This window comes from Neofelis nebulosa, chromosome 6 (assembly GCF_028018385.1).
Source record: "Neofelis nebulosa isolate mNeoNeb1 chromosome 6, mNeoNeb1.pri, whole genome shotgun sequence".
Classification (NCBI taxonomy): Eukaryota; Metazoa; Chordata; class Mammalia; order Carnivora; family Felidae; genus Neofelis; species Neofelis nebulosa.
This window is the reverse complement of record NC_080787.1, coordinates 35,680,379-35,700,038: the sequence shown is the minus strand read 5'-3', so window position 1 is coordinate 35,700,038 and position 19,660 is coordinate 35,680,379. Positions and strand designations below refer to the sequence as shown.

General features: G+C 41.2%; 1 long non-coding RNA gene and 1 pseudogene across 2 annotated transcripts in view; both read left to right on the top strand.

The window, feature by feature from the left end:
- The window catches only part of LOC131514037 (uncharacterized), a 28,681-nt gene extending 9,541 nt beyond the window's left edge, over window positions 1-19,140 (top strand). The window contains exons 2-4 of one of the 2 annotated variants that reach the window (XR_009262894.1): window positions 2,499-2,667; window positions 18,384-18,477; window positions 18,869-19,140. This is a non-coding gene — a long non-coding RNA (uncharacterized LOC131514037). Of the gene's footprint in view, window positions 1-2,498; window positions 2,668-17,599; window positions 17,740-18,383; window positions 18,478-18,868 lie in introns of those variants that run through there. The other variant, XR_009262893.1, reaches the window with a different exon arrangement.
- Window positions 409-2,484, top strand: LOC131514036 (diphthine methyl ester synthase-like; annotated as a pseudogene).
- Window positions 19,141-19,660: the final 520 nt, after the last annotated feature.

The following is a 19,660-nucleotide window of genomic DNA, read 5'->3' as shown; positions in this document are numbered from 1 at the left end:
CCAGGCATCATCCAGGTTTCACCTCACGCTGCTACGGGAATGTTCTTTTTAACCATGTGTCCAGATCACAAAATTCCACTACTATAAACCGTATTCAATGAACGTCCTAGAGAGTTTCTCATAAAGGAAATTTTCATATCCAGACTGGGAAATAACTGGTCACTTAAGTAGGCCAGAGGTTGAGTTAGATGAAAGAAATGTGGCTTTCTATATTTTACTGTCATTTCTTTGATGGGAAATGCAAGTTGGTCAATAAAAAGGGAGTGAATGCATACAATCCCTCCCTGGAGATACGAAGACCTCCCTCTCCAGTCTCCAGTCCCCATTGCCAAGGAGGCATCACTCACCCTCCATCTGCAGGGGTAAGCCTCCCAAGAGACAGCCACTCCCTGAGTAAGGTCCATTATCACACTGAAAAGCAATGTCAACGATCCAGGGAAGATACACCCTTTAGATCTAAGGAATCATCTTCTTTTCTTTGGTCAGTGCTCCTCAGAAAAAATTAGTCATAAAAGAAAAAAAAAAAGGTGCTACTACCCTTAATAACATTTTGCTTCATTTTTTATCCAGAATACAAATTCAGTGTAAGAAGCGCTCCCATCAGTAACTGCTTCTTTGGAAAGGCAACAGTTAGTGGTCTCCCTCCCCCTGGATTTTGAAATGTGTTACCTGATTAGCTTGGGCCTGGGAGATGCCAAGAATCATCAACACCCAAGGGCCTGGAAGTTGTAAGACGCTGCAGCTGAGTGTATCTGGAAGCCTATGCCTGAGTCCTGACAGTAGGGAAGAAAGGCCCTGGAAGAGTTTTATGGAAGAAAATTGATTCTTGCTTATAGAGAAGAAGTGGAACAAGAAGCAGATAATATTTTGAAGGATGCTGAGATCAGTGATTCCCTGTGGTTGATGATCCATTTGGGGCTACAACACACAGTGATCTCATTCTGAGAGCAACAAAACTGGGAATCTCTCATCGAGTTATTCAAAATGCTCTCATAATAGATGCTTAGGCTGCTGTTTTGTAGTTAGGTTTACAGTTGTATAAATTGGGAGAGCCAGGTTCTATCGTTTCCCGGACAGGCACTTGGACACTGGAAAGCTTTTTTGACAAAGTGAAGAACAGACAAAATGGCACACATGCGTCGTGCTTACTAGATATTGAAATAAAGGAGTAGTCTTTGGAACATCTAATCGAAGGAAGACTTACAAACCTCCTTGGTGTATGAATGAATATCCAGCAGCCCAGCAACTTCTGGAGATTGTTCAGAATCAAAGAATATGAGAAGAATCAGCAGCCACCAAGGAGACACTGTGTTAGCTTAGCCAGGGTTGGAGCTAAGGACCAGAAAATTGCAGCCAGCACTTGCAGCAAACATGCGCTATGAACTTGGAAGGACCATTTCACTCCTTACTTATCACAGGAGACAACATGCGTCTGTTGGAGATGGAGATGCTAAGCCTGTTTTCCATACGGGAAAATGGCCCAGAATCCCCAAGCATTGATGGGCTCCAAACATTGACATTTTCTATTGTTAGATGGTTGATTTCAGTCATACATGCCTGTACACGTGTTTGTATAACACACTGAACAGTTCTTTTGGTTTATTTAATAAGTTTAAAACAAATGACCAAGAAGAAAGATGTTGACTCAACAACTAAAACAAAACAAAACAAAAAGAGAATACTTTTTAAAAAATTTTTTTAACGTTTATTTATTTGAGACAGAGAGAGACAGAGCATGAACGGGGGAGGGTCAGAGAGGGAGACACAGAATGTGAAACAGGCTCCAGGCTCTGAGCTGTCAGCACAGAGCCCGATGCGGGGCTCGAACTCACGGACTGTGAGATCATGACCTGAGCCGAAGTCTGCCGCTTAACCGACTGAGCCACCCAGGCGCCCCAAGAGAATACTTTTTTACAGCATGGAGCCAGGGGCCCTGTGTGGGACGCTGGGCACACAGCAGTGAACAGGACAGACATGGTCCCTGCCTTTTTTGAAGTACTCACCCCAGTGAGGAGTACAGATAGACGAGCAGATAAGAGAGGCAATGACAAAAATTAAGAGATCACAGATGTGATATACTCAGCACAGCATGTACAATGGTACGCATTTTCTTCCCTTTGGATGCCGGAATCTTGAGAGCAGTAAGTGCAATGTAAAATGCATTCACCTTGAGAATTGTATTTAGCTTTTTGATGTTTTCCAAATCTAGTGAGCCCTTGGCTAATTAAAAAGAGGCTTCCCTTCTTCAAAGAAAAATTCATATCTGATCTTATATTTGCTTTATAAAGAAGCCCTTCCCTATGTTTTTCTGCCACCACGGCTTAAATGGTCCAGTGTGCTGCCCATGCCCGCGTGGCCAGACGTCTCCAGGGCAAATCCGGCTACAAAGCGTTTTTTAATTTCTCAGAAGTGCAATGTGCTCCCTCACATCCAGGCCTTCCCATTTAAAGCTTAAAATGATTTTTTCTCCCTTCCCTTCCTTTCTCTTTCAAAATGAGGAGCTCTCCGTCTGACAGCCGCCGCGCCGCCACCCCGGAGGCCAGCCCCGCTCAGCCTATCGAGCTGGCCAGGCTCGGCAACGTGCTGGGTGGCACCGGCTCCCGTGGACAGTGCACGCAGGTGCACGTGGAGGTCACGGATCGCAGGAGCAGTTCCACCCTCCACAAGGTGAGAGGCCTTGGGCGCCAGGGCCAAGTGCTCACCCTGAAAGAGCGAGAGGCTGCGCTGAACTTGTGGCTGGGTCCTGGATGTCTGGGAGGACCACTTGGCCCACAGGGGTGGTTTGCGATTAATAAAGCGTTTATAGTGTTTAAAAAGGCGGGGGGAGGGGACGCCTGGGTGGCTTAGTCGGTTGAGCGTCTGACTTTAGCTCAGGTCATGATCTCACAGTTTGTGAGTTCGAGCCCTGCGTCAGGCTTTGTGCTGATAGCTCAGAACCTGGAACCTGCTTCGGATTCCGTGTGTCCCTCTCTCTCTGCCCCTCCCCTGCTCACACTCTGTCTATCTCTCTCTCTCTCAAAAAATAAATGAACATTGAAAAAAAATTAAAAAAAAAAACAAGAAATAAGTAGAAAACCACATAGCACAGCCATAGTGAACCTCACGGAATCACCACCCCCTTATTCAACACTAACTATTTGTCCTGTTTTTTTTTTTAAATAAGTAAAATACTACAGACTCAGTTGATGCCCCTGTGTACTCCTTCGAGACAGCCCTCCTCTCTCCTCAGAGGTAACCTCTAGCCTGAATGTGATGATTGCCAGGCCCGCAAATTATTTTGTACCATTACTGTATTTTTATGGGTTTGTGAGAACATACAGCATTTTAACGTGTTCAAACTGGATTTACTTAGTTGCTAACACATTACAGTTTAGTTTCATCTTCACATCACATTTTATTTACAAGTGATTTCAAAACTTTTTTGATCACAGGTTTTCATTTTCACGTGAAACATAACAGAGGATTGAGCAAGGTCTTGCTGGAGACGTTTCAGTGCAAATATTTTTTTTTGCATTCTGTGGCAATTGTAAAATATCACAGAAAGGAAACACAGGTTTCTTTTTTAAGATAATCTGGTGGATAGGTTTCAACAAGAAACCCATAAATATGGTTTTGCCAAAGTCCAAACAGGCTGTAGGTGCCTTGAGCATTTTTCTTGAACTGGTTGGGGCCAGAATTTATTTTGCTATATTTGAATAGATGATATAATTGCATGATTCAAAATTTAAGAGAGGCAAAGGATGTATGTTAAAAGTCTACCAACCACTTCATCCCTCACCACACACTTCCCGTCTCTGAAGGCAATGAATGTTTTTAATTTCCAAACTATTTAAGTGGGAGTGTGTATTAAATGGGAGGGCATTTAAATGGGACACTCTAGGTGTCCTTGTGCAGCTTGCCTGCTTTTTCCTATCAACCTTATATTTTTGAGATTTATATATTTTGAAACATGTCGACCCAGATGACTCATTTTATCTGTTCCATAACAGTGCTGTCCAGTAGAACTTTCTGCAGTGATGGAAATGTTCTATATCTGCACTGTCCAATATGGTACCACTACTGAGCACTTGAAGCATCTGAATGCAGCTAATGTGATTGAGGAACTGAATTCAAACTTTGAAATTTAAAACATAGAATTCATTTGAATCAATTTAAATTTATAATTTTTAAATTTAAAACTTTATTATTTTTTTAAATTTTTTTTAATGTTTATTCATTTTAGAGACAGAGAGAGACAGAGCATGAATGGGGGAAGGTCAGAGAGAGAGGGAGACACAGAATCCGAAACAGGCTCCAGGCTCTGAGCTGTCAGCACAGAGCCGGACGCGGGGCTCGAACTCACAGACCACTAGATCACGACCTGAGCCGAAGTCGGTTGCCCAACCGACTGAGCCACCCAGGCGCCCCTATAATTTTTAAATTTAAATGTAAAGAGTCCCATGTGGCTTGTGGCTACCATATTGAACAGCACAGCAGTATAATATTCAATTTTACAAATATATCACAGATCATGTATCATTGTTTCGCTTATGGATATTAAAGTTATTTCCACCTTATTGGGGCGCCTGAGTGGCTCAGTCAGTTGAGCGTTCGACTTTGGTTCAGGTCACGATCTCACGATCCGTGAGTTTGAGCCCCGCATTGGGCTCTGTGCTGACAGCTCAGAGCCTGGAGCCTGTTTCGGATTCTGTGTCTCCCTCTCTCTGCCCCTCCCCCACTCATTCTCTCTCTCTCTCTCTCTCTCTCTCTCTCTCTCTCTCTCTGTCAAAAATAAATAAACTTAAAAAAAATGGCATAAACCACGTAGACCTACCAGACATTTATTAAAAAAAATAATTTCCACCTTATTGCTATATAAAATAATGTTGCAATAAACATACTTCTGTATACCTTCTTGTGCAAATGTGGGAGAATTTGGGTGTAAGTCTATAAGTGGAGGGGCACCTGGGTGGCTCAGTCCACTAAGTGTCCAACTGCAGCTCAGTTCATGATCTCATGGTTTGTGAGTTCGAGCTCTGTGCTGATGGCTCAGAGCCTGGAGCCTGCTTTGGATTCTGTGTCTCTCTCTCTGCCCCTCCTCTGCTCGAGCTCTGTCTCTCTCTCTCAAAAGTAAATAAACATTTTTTTAAAAGTGTATAAATGATATTGTGTTATCACCTCCACTAGAAATTGCCAAACGGTCTCCACATTGGTTTTTCCAGTTTACTCTCTGACCCAATGTAAGAGGGCCCTTATTGCCCCATAGTCTCACATTTGATATTACCAGACTTATCTTTGCCAATCTGATGGATGTGAAGTGTTATCTCGTTATTTTCATTGGCAGTTTTTCTTTCTTCTTCTTTGAGGAATTGTCTTTTGTCCTGTCTTCACTTTTTCTGTGGGGTTTATTGTCTTTTTCATATGGATTTGTGGAACCTCTCTATAAATTCTAGATAGTAATTCTTCTTGGTTATATGCCTATATATGACGTCTACATTAATGCACCTTTTATTATTAATTTTTGGAATAGAAATATATTCACATGTATTTCAAAAGGCACACAAAGATAACCAGGGTTCTTCAAAAAGTTAAATATAGAATTACCATATGACTAAAAAAGATTCTCTCCTTGACCAAACTCTAGCCAGGTGTCTCTAAACCCTTTCAATCTAGACCTATAAAGACTTAAACAAATGCTAACATCGTTTCTAACAGCTCAAGACCAGATCCTTGCAATGACCCTTGACCCCCTTAAAGCACCTGCCTGAGAAAACTTAAGGCTGCAGAAGAATTTACTGTTTGTTCCAGCCGATGCCTGAAGGTAGGGCCCCTGTCTCTCAGCCTCTTTGGGAGGGTAGAAGCCTAACCTGGATAAGCACCAGTTAATAAACCCAAATGGATTTCACACGGACCAACTCCCCTGCTTCCTGCTTTTTGTAATTTTTCACTTCCCTGACTCTACAAAGTTGCCCCTCACCCCCCTCCCTATTCCTTCATTCTCCCTTTAAAATGCCCAGTTACCTCTGTACGAATCAAAGTTGAGTTTCATGCATGTGGGACTCTTTTCTCTACTGCATTAGTATCTTACTGACTAAAATCTGTCCTTACCACTTTAAGTAGCGCCCAGCTTTGTTTATTCTTGATATGAGCCAGCAATTTTACCCAAGAAATAAAAGCATACGTACACACAGAAAGCTGTACAAGAATGTTTATAGCAGCGATTTTTCTAATAGCCAGAAAGGTGGAAACAGCCCAAGTGTCCATCAACTGATGAATGGATAAGCACGTTATGATACATACATAGAATGGAATAGTAAGTATTCAGCCATAAAAAAAGGAATGTAGTACAGATACATGCTACTTTGATGAATGCTGAATTATGCTAAGTCTAAGAAACCAGATACAAAAGGTCAAATTGTGTGATTCCTTTTTATACGATATATATATAGGCAAATCCATAGAGACAGAATGCAAAATAAACTTACAAAAGGTGGGGGGGGGGGTTGCCCTCTGGCTGTCTCAGTCAGTCGAATGTCTGGCTCTTGATTTTGGCTCAGGTCACAATCTCAGGGTTTGCAAGATCCAAAAGCACTGTGTAGGGCTATGTGCTGACAGCTCTCTCTGCCTCTCCCTTACTCGTGTGTGCATGTGCGTGCTCTCTCTCTCTTTCTCTCTCTCTCTCAAAATAAATAAATAAACTTAAAACAAAAAACAGAGTAGAGGTTACAGGGTGATGAAGTCAAGGGGAATGTGATTACTTAATGGACAGGAAGCGTGTTTATGGGGTGATGAAAAATCTTTGAAATTAGAGAAAGGTAGTGGTTACATTAACATTGTGAATATACTAAATACCACTAAACTGTACACTTGAAAATGATTAACTGTATGCTATTTGAATTTCACCTTTTAAAAAAAAGTAACCAATAAAAAGTCTCCCTCATTATCCTATTGCTCGGCTACTCTGTAAACCCTTCTCAGAGGTAACCAATGTTTTGTTGTTAATTTGTTTTTCAAAACTCCACGTATAATGACTTTTATTTCTTTTTTTTTAAAGATTTATTTTTAAGTGATCTCTACACCCAACGTGGGGCTTGAACTAACAACCCCAAGATCAGGAGTCACATGCTCTTTCAACTGAGCCAGCCAGGCGCCCCAGAAGTTTTAAATTTTAACATAGACAAATTTATCAATTTTTTCCCTTTGGACTTGTGCTTTTCAAGTATCTTATGCAGAAATTCTATCTTATCCCAATATTCTACTGCCCTACATTTTTCTCTGAAAGTTTAAAATTTTTGCTTTATGCATTTAGGACTTTAATCCAGTTGGGCCTCCTTTCTCTGTATGAAATGAGATAGAAATCTAGTTTTATTTTATTTTATTTTATTTTATTTTATTTTATTTTATTTTAAGAAAGAGTGCATAAGTGAGTGAGGGGCAGAGAGAGAGAGAGAGAGAAAGAGAGAGAAGCAGGGCTCACTCAAAGTGGGGTTCATGCTCACCCGATGCGGGACTTGAACTCATGAACCGTGAGATCATGACCTGAGCTGAAGTCAGATGCTTAACTGACTGAACCACCTAGGTGCCCCTTTATTTTATTTTTTCATATGGAAAACCAGTTGTCTCAGTGCATTTTATCGAATACTCAATCCCATCCACAGAACAAGGACAATTTACCTATGTCAGTATTAGATGTCCATACATATGCATAATTATTGTTAAGCTTTCTTTTCTGCTCCATTGCCCTATGAGTTTATCCCTGTATCAGTACCCAACTATTTTAATTACTAAATAATTGCCATAATTCTTTTTTAGTGTTTATTTATTATTTATTTATTTTTAAAATTTATTAATTTAGTTTGAGAGAGAGAGAGCTGAAGAGGTACAGAGAAAGGGAGAGAGAGAGAATCCCAAGCAGGCTCTGTGCCATCAGCACAGAGCCTGATGCGGGACTTGATCTCACAACCAGAGATCGTGACCTGAGCTGAAATCAAGAATCCCATGCTTAACGAACTACGCCACCCAGGCGCCCCGCCATAATTCTTGATATATGGTAAGGCACATATCTTGTGATATCTAGTTGTTCTTGGCTCTTTGTTCATCCATATAAATTTTGGAATCAGCTTGTGACATCCAGAAAAACTATTACTAGGGATTTTTATTAGAATTGCATTAGATTTACAGATTACTTTGGGGAAAGTTGACACTATTGTAATATTAAGTCTTCTCATCCAAAAACATGGTATGACTTTCTGTTTATTTAGGTCTGCTTTAGCACATTTCAATAAAATGATATAATTTTTCTCAGAAATTTCTTGAACATTTTTGTTTGATTTATCCCTAGTTACTTTCAAATCTTTATTGTATTGTAAAGGGCTTTTATAAAATTATATTTTCTTACTAATCTGCCACTTGTATAAAGAAAACCAGTTTTTTTGCTTATTAATCTCATATCCAGTAACATTTCTAAGGTTTCCTATCAATTCTAATGGTGTGTTGGGTTTTCTATGTAGACAATAAAATCCCTATAAATAATACAATAATTATTTATGGGGTTTCCCCCCTTTTTAATTGTCAGGTTAGCAGTACACACACAGCTGGGTTAGATTCACACACACACACACACACACACACACACACACACAGCTGGGTTAGATTTACAAAAATCTTGTTTAGGATTTTCCCAACTATGCTTGTTAGTGAGATTAGCCTATAGTTTTCCTATCTTATACTGTCTTTGTCTAATGTTAACAAAGTTATATTGAGCATTATAAAATAATTTGAAAATGTACTCTCTTTTTTCTCTTCCCTGGGAAAGTGTATGCTGTTTTTGTTTTAATGTCAGTTATAACCCTGTATCCAAGTAATAATCTCATGGAGTGTTTTTTCTACCTTCAAATAATTTGTACAAAACAGTGAGCCCCTTGGCCCCACACTCTTTAATTTTTTTTCTTTTTTAATAATCTCTATGCCCAAGGTGGGGCTTGAACTCTTAGTCAGAGATCAAGAGTCACATGCTCTACCCGCTGAGCTAGCTAGGCGCCCTAATTAAAAAAATATATTTTTAAGGCCCAGGACGCCTGGTTGGCTCAGTTAATTAACCGTCAGACTCTTGATTTCACTTCAGGTCATGAGCTCACAGTCGTGGGATCAAGCCCCGAGTCAGGCTCCACGCTGAGTGTGGAGCCTGCTTGAGATTCATTCTCTCTCTCTCTCTCTCTCTCTCTCTCTCTCTCTCTCTCTCTCCTTCTTTCTCTCTGCCCCTCCCCCACTCTCACACACACACTCTCTCTCTCAAAATAAATAAACATTAAAAAAAATTTTAAGTCTCCTCACTCTTTTACTGGGCTAATTTCTATTCATCCTTCAGTTTTCACCGTGAACTTCATATCCTCAGGAAGCTCTTTACTGCGTCACATGAGATTAGCTGTCCCTGTTCCATATCCCTCATAGCACATTTTATTTGTTCTATCATAACTCACTTCACATTTCATTGTAATGTTTCACTAAATGTTAATATTTTCAGCTGGGCCACAAGCTGCTTGAAGGCAGGGACCCTGTGCTTCTCACACTGATGGCACAAAGTTGACCACCAATATTTGTTGACTGATTAAGTGAATGAGTAAAAGAAATAGCCTCAAAATGGGACTTGAATCAAGTTATTCTTGGATATGGGCAAATTTGAGCTCCCTGCGAAGGCCTTCTGCTTCAGAACAAGTAAAAGAACTAAGAAACACCACGGCACCAGCTATGAAAGCAGAGGCCTATGGAAGGAGGTGGATGCCCCACCCTGGTCCCTCTGTGCAGAAGCCCAGTATAAAAAAAGTGATGGGGACAGAGATGTGTCAGCACCAGGGACTGCATCATCACTGGAGTTCTGTTAGAATCCTGGGCATTCATTGTGCCACCTGAGAGCCAAGTGCTATGTAGGGTTATGGGGAAGACCCTGGAGGTACTCTCACAGACAAGAAGCTGGGGCTTGGACAGGGCTAGACTTCTCTTAATAGGAGGAGGAGTCCCTCAAAATATCAGTTTAAATTATATATATAATATATATAAAACTTATAAGTTATATATATATTATATATATATGTTATATATATATATTATATATATAATTTACACTGATATATATATATATATATATATATATATATATAATTTAAACTGATATATGTGGATATAGATAGATCAGATATCTGATATATATATATATACATATATATTCACACACACACACATATATATACGTATATATATATCTGATAACTGATCTATCTATCTTGTACTGTGTGACAAAATTGTATCCAGGCCTGAGAAATTAAATTATACTTTCAGAATTACCAAATCCTGTCAAGACAGGCATGTTTCAATGGCTTCTGTGGGGCCCTAGGGAAACTTGCCTAACATGTCCTCACCCCTCTGACTCATGCTCAGTGACTATCATGTTTATTCTGCATCTGTACCTCAGTAGTAAGAAGTTCCTTGGACAGAGGTATGAGAAATCTACTCACTGGAAAGACATGATATCCTAGGTATTCTAGCTGATCTGTCTCACATGACTTTGACTAATATCAGGTAGACCTTTGAGCTTCAATAACTCTAAATACACTGGCCAACAGATCTTTGGGCTTGCAGGGAGGTTCATCAGGCCCTGATCCTATATTGTGGCTGATCCTATATTGTGGTTTGTTCATTCATTCAGTAAACCTTCATGAACACCTACTGTGTGGGATACAATTGTTGGGTCAGTTCCTGGTATCTACCTAGAGAGGTATTTCCATGTGGCCCAGAAATTTTGATCTATAGAATAGATTTGAAGACTGATGGCTTAGACTTGCTATTTGCCAAATTTCCTTTTCATTGTTTCAAAGCAGAAGAGGGGGATGAAGGGAGCAGGTGCTTGAGGGGCCTTATTTTAAGTGTGTAGGTTGATTAAATTGTTGAATGAGGTCACCATCACCTAACATCTCTTCCTGCATAAAACTCAGAGAAACCTCAGGACTAGCCCTACATCTGAGTATCCTCTGGTGCCTGGCCCTGACTCTTCTCTGAGTTGTATGGCTACAGGGCCAGATCAAAGCCATGTTGGTATTTTTTACTGCTATGCCCAGACTTTCTGCTTTTTCACCATGGAGGCATTTAACTCCATTACCCGTTGAATCAGCTGACATGTATCTAAGAGACTTCAGCCTCACACAAGACTTGGAGGGCAAGGTATCAGTAAAGTAAAAGCATGTGCTCTGTAGACAAAGCTTGGGTTCAAATCCAACCTCCAGCATTTACTTCTCTAGGCCTCAAGGAAAAATAGAGTTAATAAGAGTCTAACCAGTTTTGGTTAGGATACACTCAGCTGCAACTGACAGAAAACTCAACTAACAGTATAGATATTAACTCATTTCATATTACAAAAAGGTCTGGAGGTAGGTGGCTGGTAAACACCTTAAACTGTGTCATCCAAGACCTAGGCTTTCCTCATCCTGCTCCATCATGCTTGGTATGCTGGTTCCTTGGGCCCTCTGTGATTCTCCACTGATACTCTTTGCACACGGGAAACTTTGCTCCTAGAATTCACACATCATTTTGGAAATGTTACTGCTTGGGAGTGAGGGGTGGGCAGGGAACAGTGGCCCTCTGGCAGTTTCGATTGTTATTCCCAATTCTCTGCCTCCCCTTTATTTAAGTATACATCCATGCCTTTTGCTATGTGACTTTCCTTGGGCCAATAGAATGCCATATAACATGATACAAACATATACTTTAAATGTGCTTTTGTGATTTGACTTTGCTTCTTACACTCCTGTGGTGTGTTAAGAGAAGAGCAAATTCCAGACATGCACTGCCCCTCCAGCTTGGGTCCCAGATTAAATAACTGAACATAACCAGAAGTCTGAAGCCCTACTACTCCCTGTCAAGCCCAACTTGGATAAGTCAAACCATCGCCAACTTCTACCACCAAAAGCATGAAAATAGGTGGTTTTTGTTATAAGCCATTGAGATCTTGGAGTTGTTTGTTACACAACAAAAACTGACTATTGCAGTCCATTTTGAGGGTCCCACCAACGTCTAAGCTCCTTAATAGGATCAATTATCTTATACTACAACTCTGAATGTGAGGAGAAATAGTTTATCTATAAGCAATGTGGTCTTTCTTACAAACTTCATCCACTGGGTGGCATTAAAAGCTGTAGTTGTTCCAGTGCAATACCACAGAACAAACAGGCTGTTCAGATATTTTTAAATCTATCTAGGTAAAAATGCTCAGAGTCTCAGATTTCTCAGAGGTCTTGCCTCTTCCCAGGCTTTTTTCCAAGTAGCTGTGAGAGTGCATGGAGAGAGAGAAGAGGCTTAAGTGATCTCGTCGGGAATGGGTGTATGAGGAGAATTGGGGTCCTTGTGCTCTCAATGTGTCCTTTGGCTCCTCTGGTTTATTGGCCAATATGCACTTGGTCATTCTCCCCCTGCTGGCCTTTGGCTAAAGTCAGCACTTACAGTATCTCACATGTCTTTCTTTCTTTCTTTTTTTTAAGTTTATTTCTTTTTGAAAGAGAGAGAGCATGAGTGGAGGAGGAGCAAAGAGAGAGGAGACAGAGAATCCCAAGCAGGCTCTGTGCTGTCAGCACAGAGCCCAATGTGGGGCTCAAACTCATGAACTGCCAGATCATGACCTGAGGCGAAATCAAGGGTCAGACACTTAATGGGCTGAGCCACCCAGGTGCCCCCTCACATGTCTTTCTTGACTAGGTCTGACTTCAACCTCCCCATAGCTCTGCAAAGCCCAGTGGACCCCTTGAATTTTGACATGTCCCCCATCCAGGCTCTGGCCCAAACTACATGCCTCTGTTTCCTGTTTGGATCTTCCTGCCATACCATTCTCCATGGCATGCCCATGGCTCTCAACTGAATACTCATCACTGGAGGACTAGAAGTACAAACTAGACCCTATCTCTCTGACAGTTTACCCTGATTTGTCCATTTATCTACATTGGGCACAAGTTTGTGCCAACTTCAATGATTTCTTCTCTTTTCTGGATATATCTGAAGCCATTCCCACAAAAGCAAGTTAAGCCTCTTTGATTCTTATCTCACTCTCACCTTCTAGCTATCTTCTTCAATGTCCAAGAAAGGAAAGGGCAGGCTTCTCTTTTATTCCTTCGATATCATATCCTTGGCTTCCTGGCCCACTTCCTAAGTCCCACTTCAGAAGACAGAAGTTCATTCTGGAAACAATCCTTTGATATAGGTGTTATCATCATCGTCATGAGTAGATGGGGAAATCAGAGACAATAGACTAAATTACCCCTACTTTGGTGGAGATTTGAATCTAGTTTTGGATCTTGATCTTGTTAAATGGGAGCTAAGTGAATATAGAAAATTCTTTCTCTCACAGAGTCCAGTTTTCAAGCCTATTGTTTTGCTGGAAAAAAACTATTTTGAATTTCAATAATGCATATTAGCTCTTTTCTTCTTAGTATCCCTCCTGAAACAATCTTAATCTCCTCACAAACAGATTGATGCCATAACCAAATAAGAAGGAGGTCATTTCCTTGCTAAGTGCAAAGGGAAAAACACATTAATAGTTTCTAAGGATCTAAGTCAATGGCAAAACTAGAGCTAGAATTCTCCCTACTCTGAAGTCCAGGGAATTTTTGGCTAGTCCTTTGTGGTCATGCACACGTGTCAGTGTGTGTATGCATGTGTGTGAGTATGTGTGCATATGCGTGACAATGTTGAGAAAAATCAGGTCTTCAATTATTCTTTTTTTTTAAGAGGTTTTCTTATGTCATGAGTCGTTGGCTTTTAAAGCCCCAAAGAAAAAATTTGACTCATTTGTAATCGGTGTTGTATTATCATTCTTTCTTGAGATAAAACCAGAACCCTTGTTTTCTGTGATGAGCATAGGGATGGGGATTACAGAAAATATAGGGTAATAGGTTACTATTTTAAAAGTCTAGTCTCTCTAGGATCTAAGTCAATGGCAATGGAGAGAAGAGAGGGCAGTGATGGTCCTGACCAACTACCACTGAGCTGTCTAGCCCTTTCGCTTTTCTTCGACCTCCTTGAGTCATAACTCTGGCTCCAATAACTTACGAATGCAGCAAAATGAAGCCAAGATATTTTTGAGCCTTAACCATATGCCCAGCAGTATGTTATGTACTTTCATATACATTACCTCTTTTATTCTCAAGGCAATCCTTCAGGATAGGTATTAACATTCTCGCTTTTCAATGATGAGGGAGCACAGACTGAAAGAGGTTGAATAACTTCTCCAAAGCCCCACAGCTAAACCATGAAAGAGGTGGGATTCAAGCCCTGTCTGCTATGGTTCCTAATCTCACCTCCTTTCCTTATATTAAGGTACTTCTTGAGAGAATGTACCAGCACCACATGAGGAGGATTCTGTAAAGATGAGTATTTTCCTTCTTGCAGGAGTTTATTTTTAAAATGTTTTTCTTTCTTGCAGGAGTTTATTTTTAAAATGTAACCTGGCTTTATGGTGGTAGAACAGTCTCAGAACTGTTTGTATCAATTTGCCATTTAAGTTTAAAGTAAAAGACTGGTTAATGATAACAATGAATCATAAAACCTTCAGAAGGAAAGGAGGTTTTGTGGACCATTTGTGTGTGTGTGTGTGTGTGTGTGTGTGTGTGTGGCAGTTTTAAGTTACTCGTTTTTAAAGTCAGTACTTTTTAATGGAAACAACTTGACCAAAAATCTGTCACAGAATTTTGAGACCCATTAAAACAAAATTTTAATGAGAAAAAAAAACCCAAAAAACTTATGTTGGCTTCATTTATTTATTAAATTTTTTTTTGATGTTTATTTATTTTTGAGACAGAGCCCAAGCAGGCGAGGGACAGAGAGAGAGGGAGACACAGAATCCGAAGCAGGCTCCAGGCTCTGAGTTGTCAGCACAGAACCCAACGTGGGGCTCAAACCCACGAACTGGGAGATCATGACCTGAGCTGAAGTCAGACGCTTAACCAACTGAGCCACCCAGGCACCCCAACCTGGCTTTAAAGGCATCAGGGGTGCCTAGGTGGCTCACTTGGTTGAGCGTCCGACTTCAGCTCAGGTCATGGTCTCACTACTCATGAGTTCGAGCCCCAGTCAGGTTCTGTGCTGACAGCTCAGAGCCTGGAGACTGCTTTGGATTCTGTGTCTCCCTCTCTCTGCCCCTCCCCCACTCATGCGCTCTCTCTCTCTCTCTCTCTCTCTGTCTCTCTCTCTGTCTCAAAAATAAATAAACATTAAGAAAAAATAAACCAAAGGCATCAGATCGGGGCGCCTGAGTGGCTTAGTCAGTTGAGCACCTGACTCTTGATTTTGGCTCAGGTCATGATCCTGGGGTCATGGGATCGAGACCCAAGTTGGCTCCACACTGAATGTAGAGACTGCTTAAGATTCTCTCTCTCTTCCTCTGCCCTTCTTCCCTGCTTGAGTTCTCTCTCTCTAAAGTAAAAATAAATAATTTGGGCACCTGGGTGGCTCAGTCAATTAAGCATCTGCCTTTGTCTCAAGTCATGATCTCATGGTTTGTGAGTTCTAGCCCTGCATCTGGCTCTGCGCTGACCCCCCCCTGAGCCTGCTTGGGATCCTCTCTCTGCCCGCCTCTCTCTGCCTTTCCCCCAATCACATATGCAAGCTCTCTCTCTCTCTCTCTCTCTCAGAATAAATAAACTTAAAAAATAAAAGTAAGTAAGTAAATAAATAAACTACAGGCATCAGATTTAAGCCACTGCCAAAAAATATCACAAGTGGAAGGCCCCAGCTCCCTTGCCATGGGTTAAAGGGAGCTCATACTGGGATCCGTAAAAAGCCACCCAATCTGAAGGTAGTGTTTGGGGACATTTCCCACTCTTGTCTTTAAGTTTAGGTTTTTGAAACCAACGGTGAGTAAAGGAGAAAATGCCTAAGCTCAAATCTTTTTTAGAGATTTTATAAAAATTCCAAGGACACCTGGGTGGCTCAGTCAATTGAGCATCCGACTCTTGATTTCAGCTCAAGTCATGATCTCAAGCCTCACGTCGGGCAATGTGCTGACAGTGCAGAACCTGCTTGGGATTCTCCCTCGCCTTCTCTCTCTGCTCCTCCCTCCCTCCCCCCCACTCTAAAAATAAAGAAACTTAAAAAAAATTCTAAAATGCATATTTTTCTTCCAGACCAGTATATGCTTTTTCTTTAACTCTTTTTGCCATTTTCTTTAGCTCTTTTTGAGCACAGTCTCCATGTCATGACATCTTGATGGGTAGAGGCAGTCCCTCAAACATCAAGAACCCGAAGTTCTTCTGGTTCAGTCTGGTGACCTATCGACGCATAACAAACTGCACCAAAACTCGATGTCTTAAAACAGTCGCCGCTTTATTGTTTCTCACAACACATGTGTCAGGAATTCTGGCAGGTCGTAGCTGGCTTCTGATTCATGTGATGCGCACTGGCGCTGGAATGCCCCCGAGGGCTTCTTCACTCACAGGTCTTGAGCCTCAGCTGGCAAGGCTCAAGTGGCCAGGGGATGACTGCAATTGCTCAACTGGTGTCATACATCTGAAGCCTCAGTTCTCATTGTTGCCGGCTTCCTCAGTTCTTTGTTGTGAAATCTCAGGGCCTCTCCCTCTCTGTGTGGCCTTTCCACACAGTCACTCCAGCAGGGTAGAAAGACTTCTTACCTGGAGACTCAAAGTTCCCAGGAGAGCAAAAATGAAAACTACCAGGGTTTCTTTAGGCTTAGGCTCAGAACTGGCTCATAGTCCCATCCACTGTAGCCTATTGGCTACACAAGGTTGTGAATACTGCGAGGCATCCATTAGGGGTCACCGATACAGCAGACCACCATAGGTCTGAACCTATATCAGCCAGTCCTGCAGAAAGTTCTCTTCCCTATTTGTTTTAATTTTTTTTAAGTTTATTTATTTTTATTATTAATTTTTGAGAAAGAGAGAGAGAGAGAGAGAGAGAGAGAGCAAGCCAGGAGGGCAGAGATAGAGGGAGAGAGAATCCCAAGCAGTCTCCGAGCTCTCAGGGTGGAGCCCAAGGAGGGGCTTGAAATCACAAACTGTGAGATCATGACCTGAGCCGAAACCAAGAGTTAGATGCTTAACTGAGCCACCCAGGCGCCCCTCTTCCCTGTTTGTTTGTTTTGTTTTTTTTTTAGATGAGCCCACAAGAGGCCTTACATGTGTTTGTAAATATCAGCTGTAGCCTCCATGAAGTATCTGCCGTGTTCCTCCTCTCCTATTCTGATTCAACACTCATAGTTCTCAAAGCTGCTTAAGGAAGCTTTGCTGTTACTGGAACTGATATCCTACAGAAGAAGCCATCAGCCAGTCCTCATTACCACATTAACGTGTGACAAACTGGGACAATAGGCCCCACAGCAGTAGGACTTGTGTCTGGAGTCCCCGATATCTCTCAGGAAACAGCTCCTTCTGCTGATGAGCCTGGATCTATTAACCACTAGCACTCACACTTGTACTAGGGCCCGGGGTGGTGGTGAGCAGACATCACATCCTCCTTTTCTCTTTCTCGTAGATACAAAGCAAAAAGCCAATCAATGCTCTCAAACTTCTAAAGCAATAAAGGCAGAAAGTTGAAGGGGAAGACTGTCTTCACCAGCCAGGCAAGATGCCCTGTCACTCAAATAACTTTGTGACAATCTCTTTCTGAGAAGTTACCAATGTGGAGTTTTCCCAGTTGATTAGAAGTAAAATGTCACATTGTCTGTGATAAAATAGCAGGTTATAAAAGGACACAGAAGGAATTCTGGTAAGGCATTCTTTTTAATGACCGAAATCACACAGTGAGGAGAATAGAAAAGGAGACAGAAGCAACAAAATGTTGGAAATTGGAAAGCTGCAAGGCAAATGGTAACTAATTTAGTAGATTAGAGAAAGCTGGGGAAAACCGAGCAGCAACCACATTTACATCAAAGAAGCTGCAAAAGGAATTAGTGACACAAATCACCTCTGGAGGTGAGTATGGGGCTGAAAACAGAACGTTTAGCTGGAAGTCTACTTAAGAAGCAGCTGAACCCCAAATACCCCTCCTCTGACAGCAGGTATATGACTTCTCCTCCCAAACTAGCAGAAGTCTGAGCATTTATATCCCAGAAGGTACCAATTAAAGAGTTTCTAGACTGGAGGACACCAGATGGTGAGGGTGTCATTCTAAAATGGGAGGATTGGGGTGCCTGGGTGGCTCAGTCGGTTAAGCGTCCAACTTTGGCTCGACTCAGGTCATGATCTCACGGTTTGTGAGTTCAAGCCCATGTTGGGCTCTGTGCTGACAGCTCAGAGCCTGGAGCCTGTTTCTGATTCTGTCTCCCTCTCTCTCTGCCCCTCCCCCACTTGTGCTCTGTCTCTGTGTCTCAAAAAATAAATAAGTAAATGTTTAAAATTTTTTTTAAAAAGGGAATTTCATTCAGAAGAAGGATAGACTACTTAACGTATTTGAAGAAATTGAGAAGAAATATGCACTGGGGGATATTTGAACATTGAATTCATGGTAAGAAGGTAGAAATAATTCACAAAAAGGCAATTATTAGGTCAAGGGGAAATGAGAGGTTATGCAGCAAGTAATGTTTGTGCAGTGGTAATAGGTTAACAGTGAATATCCATTTAACCAAAATGAACTATGTTGGACTGACCCGGGGATGAGAAATGGGCAGATAAGGCCCAGTAGGGGGTGGGTGTCATTTTCGATAACAAGCCCTGTTGAAGTATTTAAACTGTGTGCATGAATGACTTTGATAAAATATAATAATATTATGAAATTAATACCAAAATAAACATAAATAAAGACAGGAACTCTAAACAGGAAAGGAGATGAAAGCAGGGATCAGTGGCCTGTTTTTTGTAAAAAGTCTCATAAAATTATTCGACTTTTTGTTTTTCAGCGTCTTCATTGAAAACTTTTTATGGAAGCATGTAACTTGTGTACCCAAAGGGTACATATCATAAACATACAACTTGATATTTTTCACAAAAATGAACACAGCCTTGTAACTACCTTCCAGAGAAAGACATGGAAGATTCCAGAATATTCCCTCATGGGATGGCTTCATCTACCCCCTTCCGATCGCTACCCACAAGGGTAATCCTTTTCCGTTTCTAACGTGTAGATTCATGTTGACCGTTTTGTATTTTATATAAATGGAGTCATACAGTATGTCACCTTTTGTGTTTGATTTCTCTCATTCAACATTACGTCGAGATTCATCTGCGTTGTTGCGTGGCCCTGTAGTTCACTCCCCTGTCCCTTTGTGACACTATAACACAATTTATCCATTCTACTGTTAATGGCATCTGTCTAGTTTTGAATATGGAGCTACTACGAGGAGTGCTACTATGAACATTTTAGTAAATGTTTTTGGTAGACATTGTATACACACTCTTGTGGGCGGTATTTTTGGATACCGCCTGACAATTTTCCAAAGTAGTTGTACCGATTTTACCTTTACATCAATAGTGTGTGAGTGTCCCAGTTGCTCCACATCCTTGCCAACACTTGCTGTCATTAATCTTTTTCATTTGAGTCCTTCTGGGGATATGTCGTGGCATCATGTTGTGGTTTTAATTAGAATTTCTCTGACAACTAATGAAGTTGAGTACTTTTTCATAAGTTTATTGGCCATTGAATATCAGCTTTCATGAAATGTCTCTCCAAGTTGTTTGCTCAGTTTTGTATT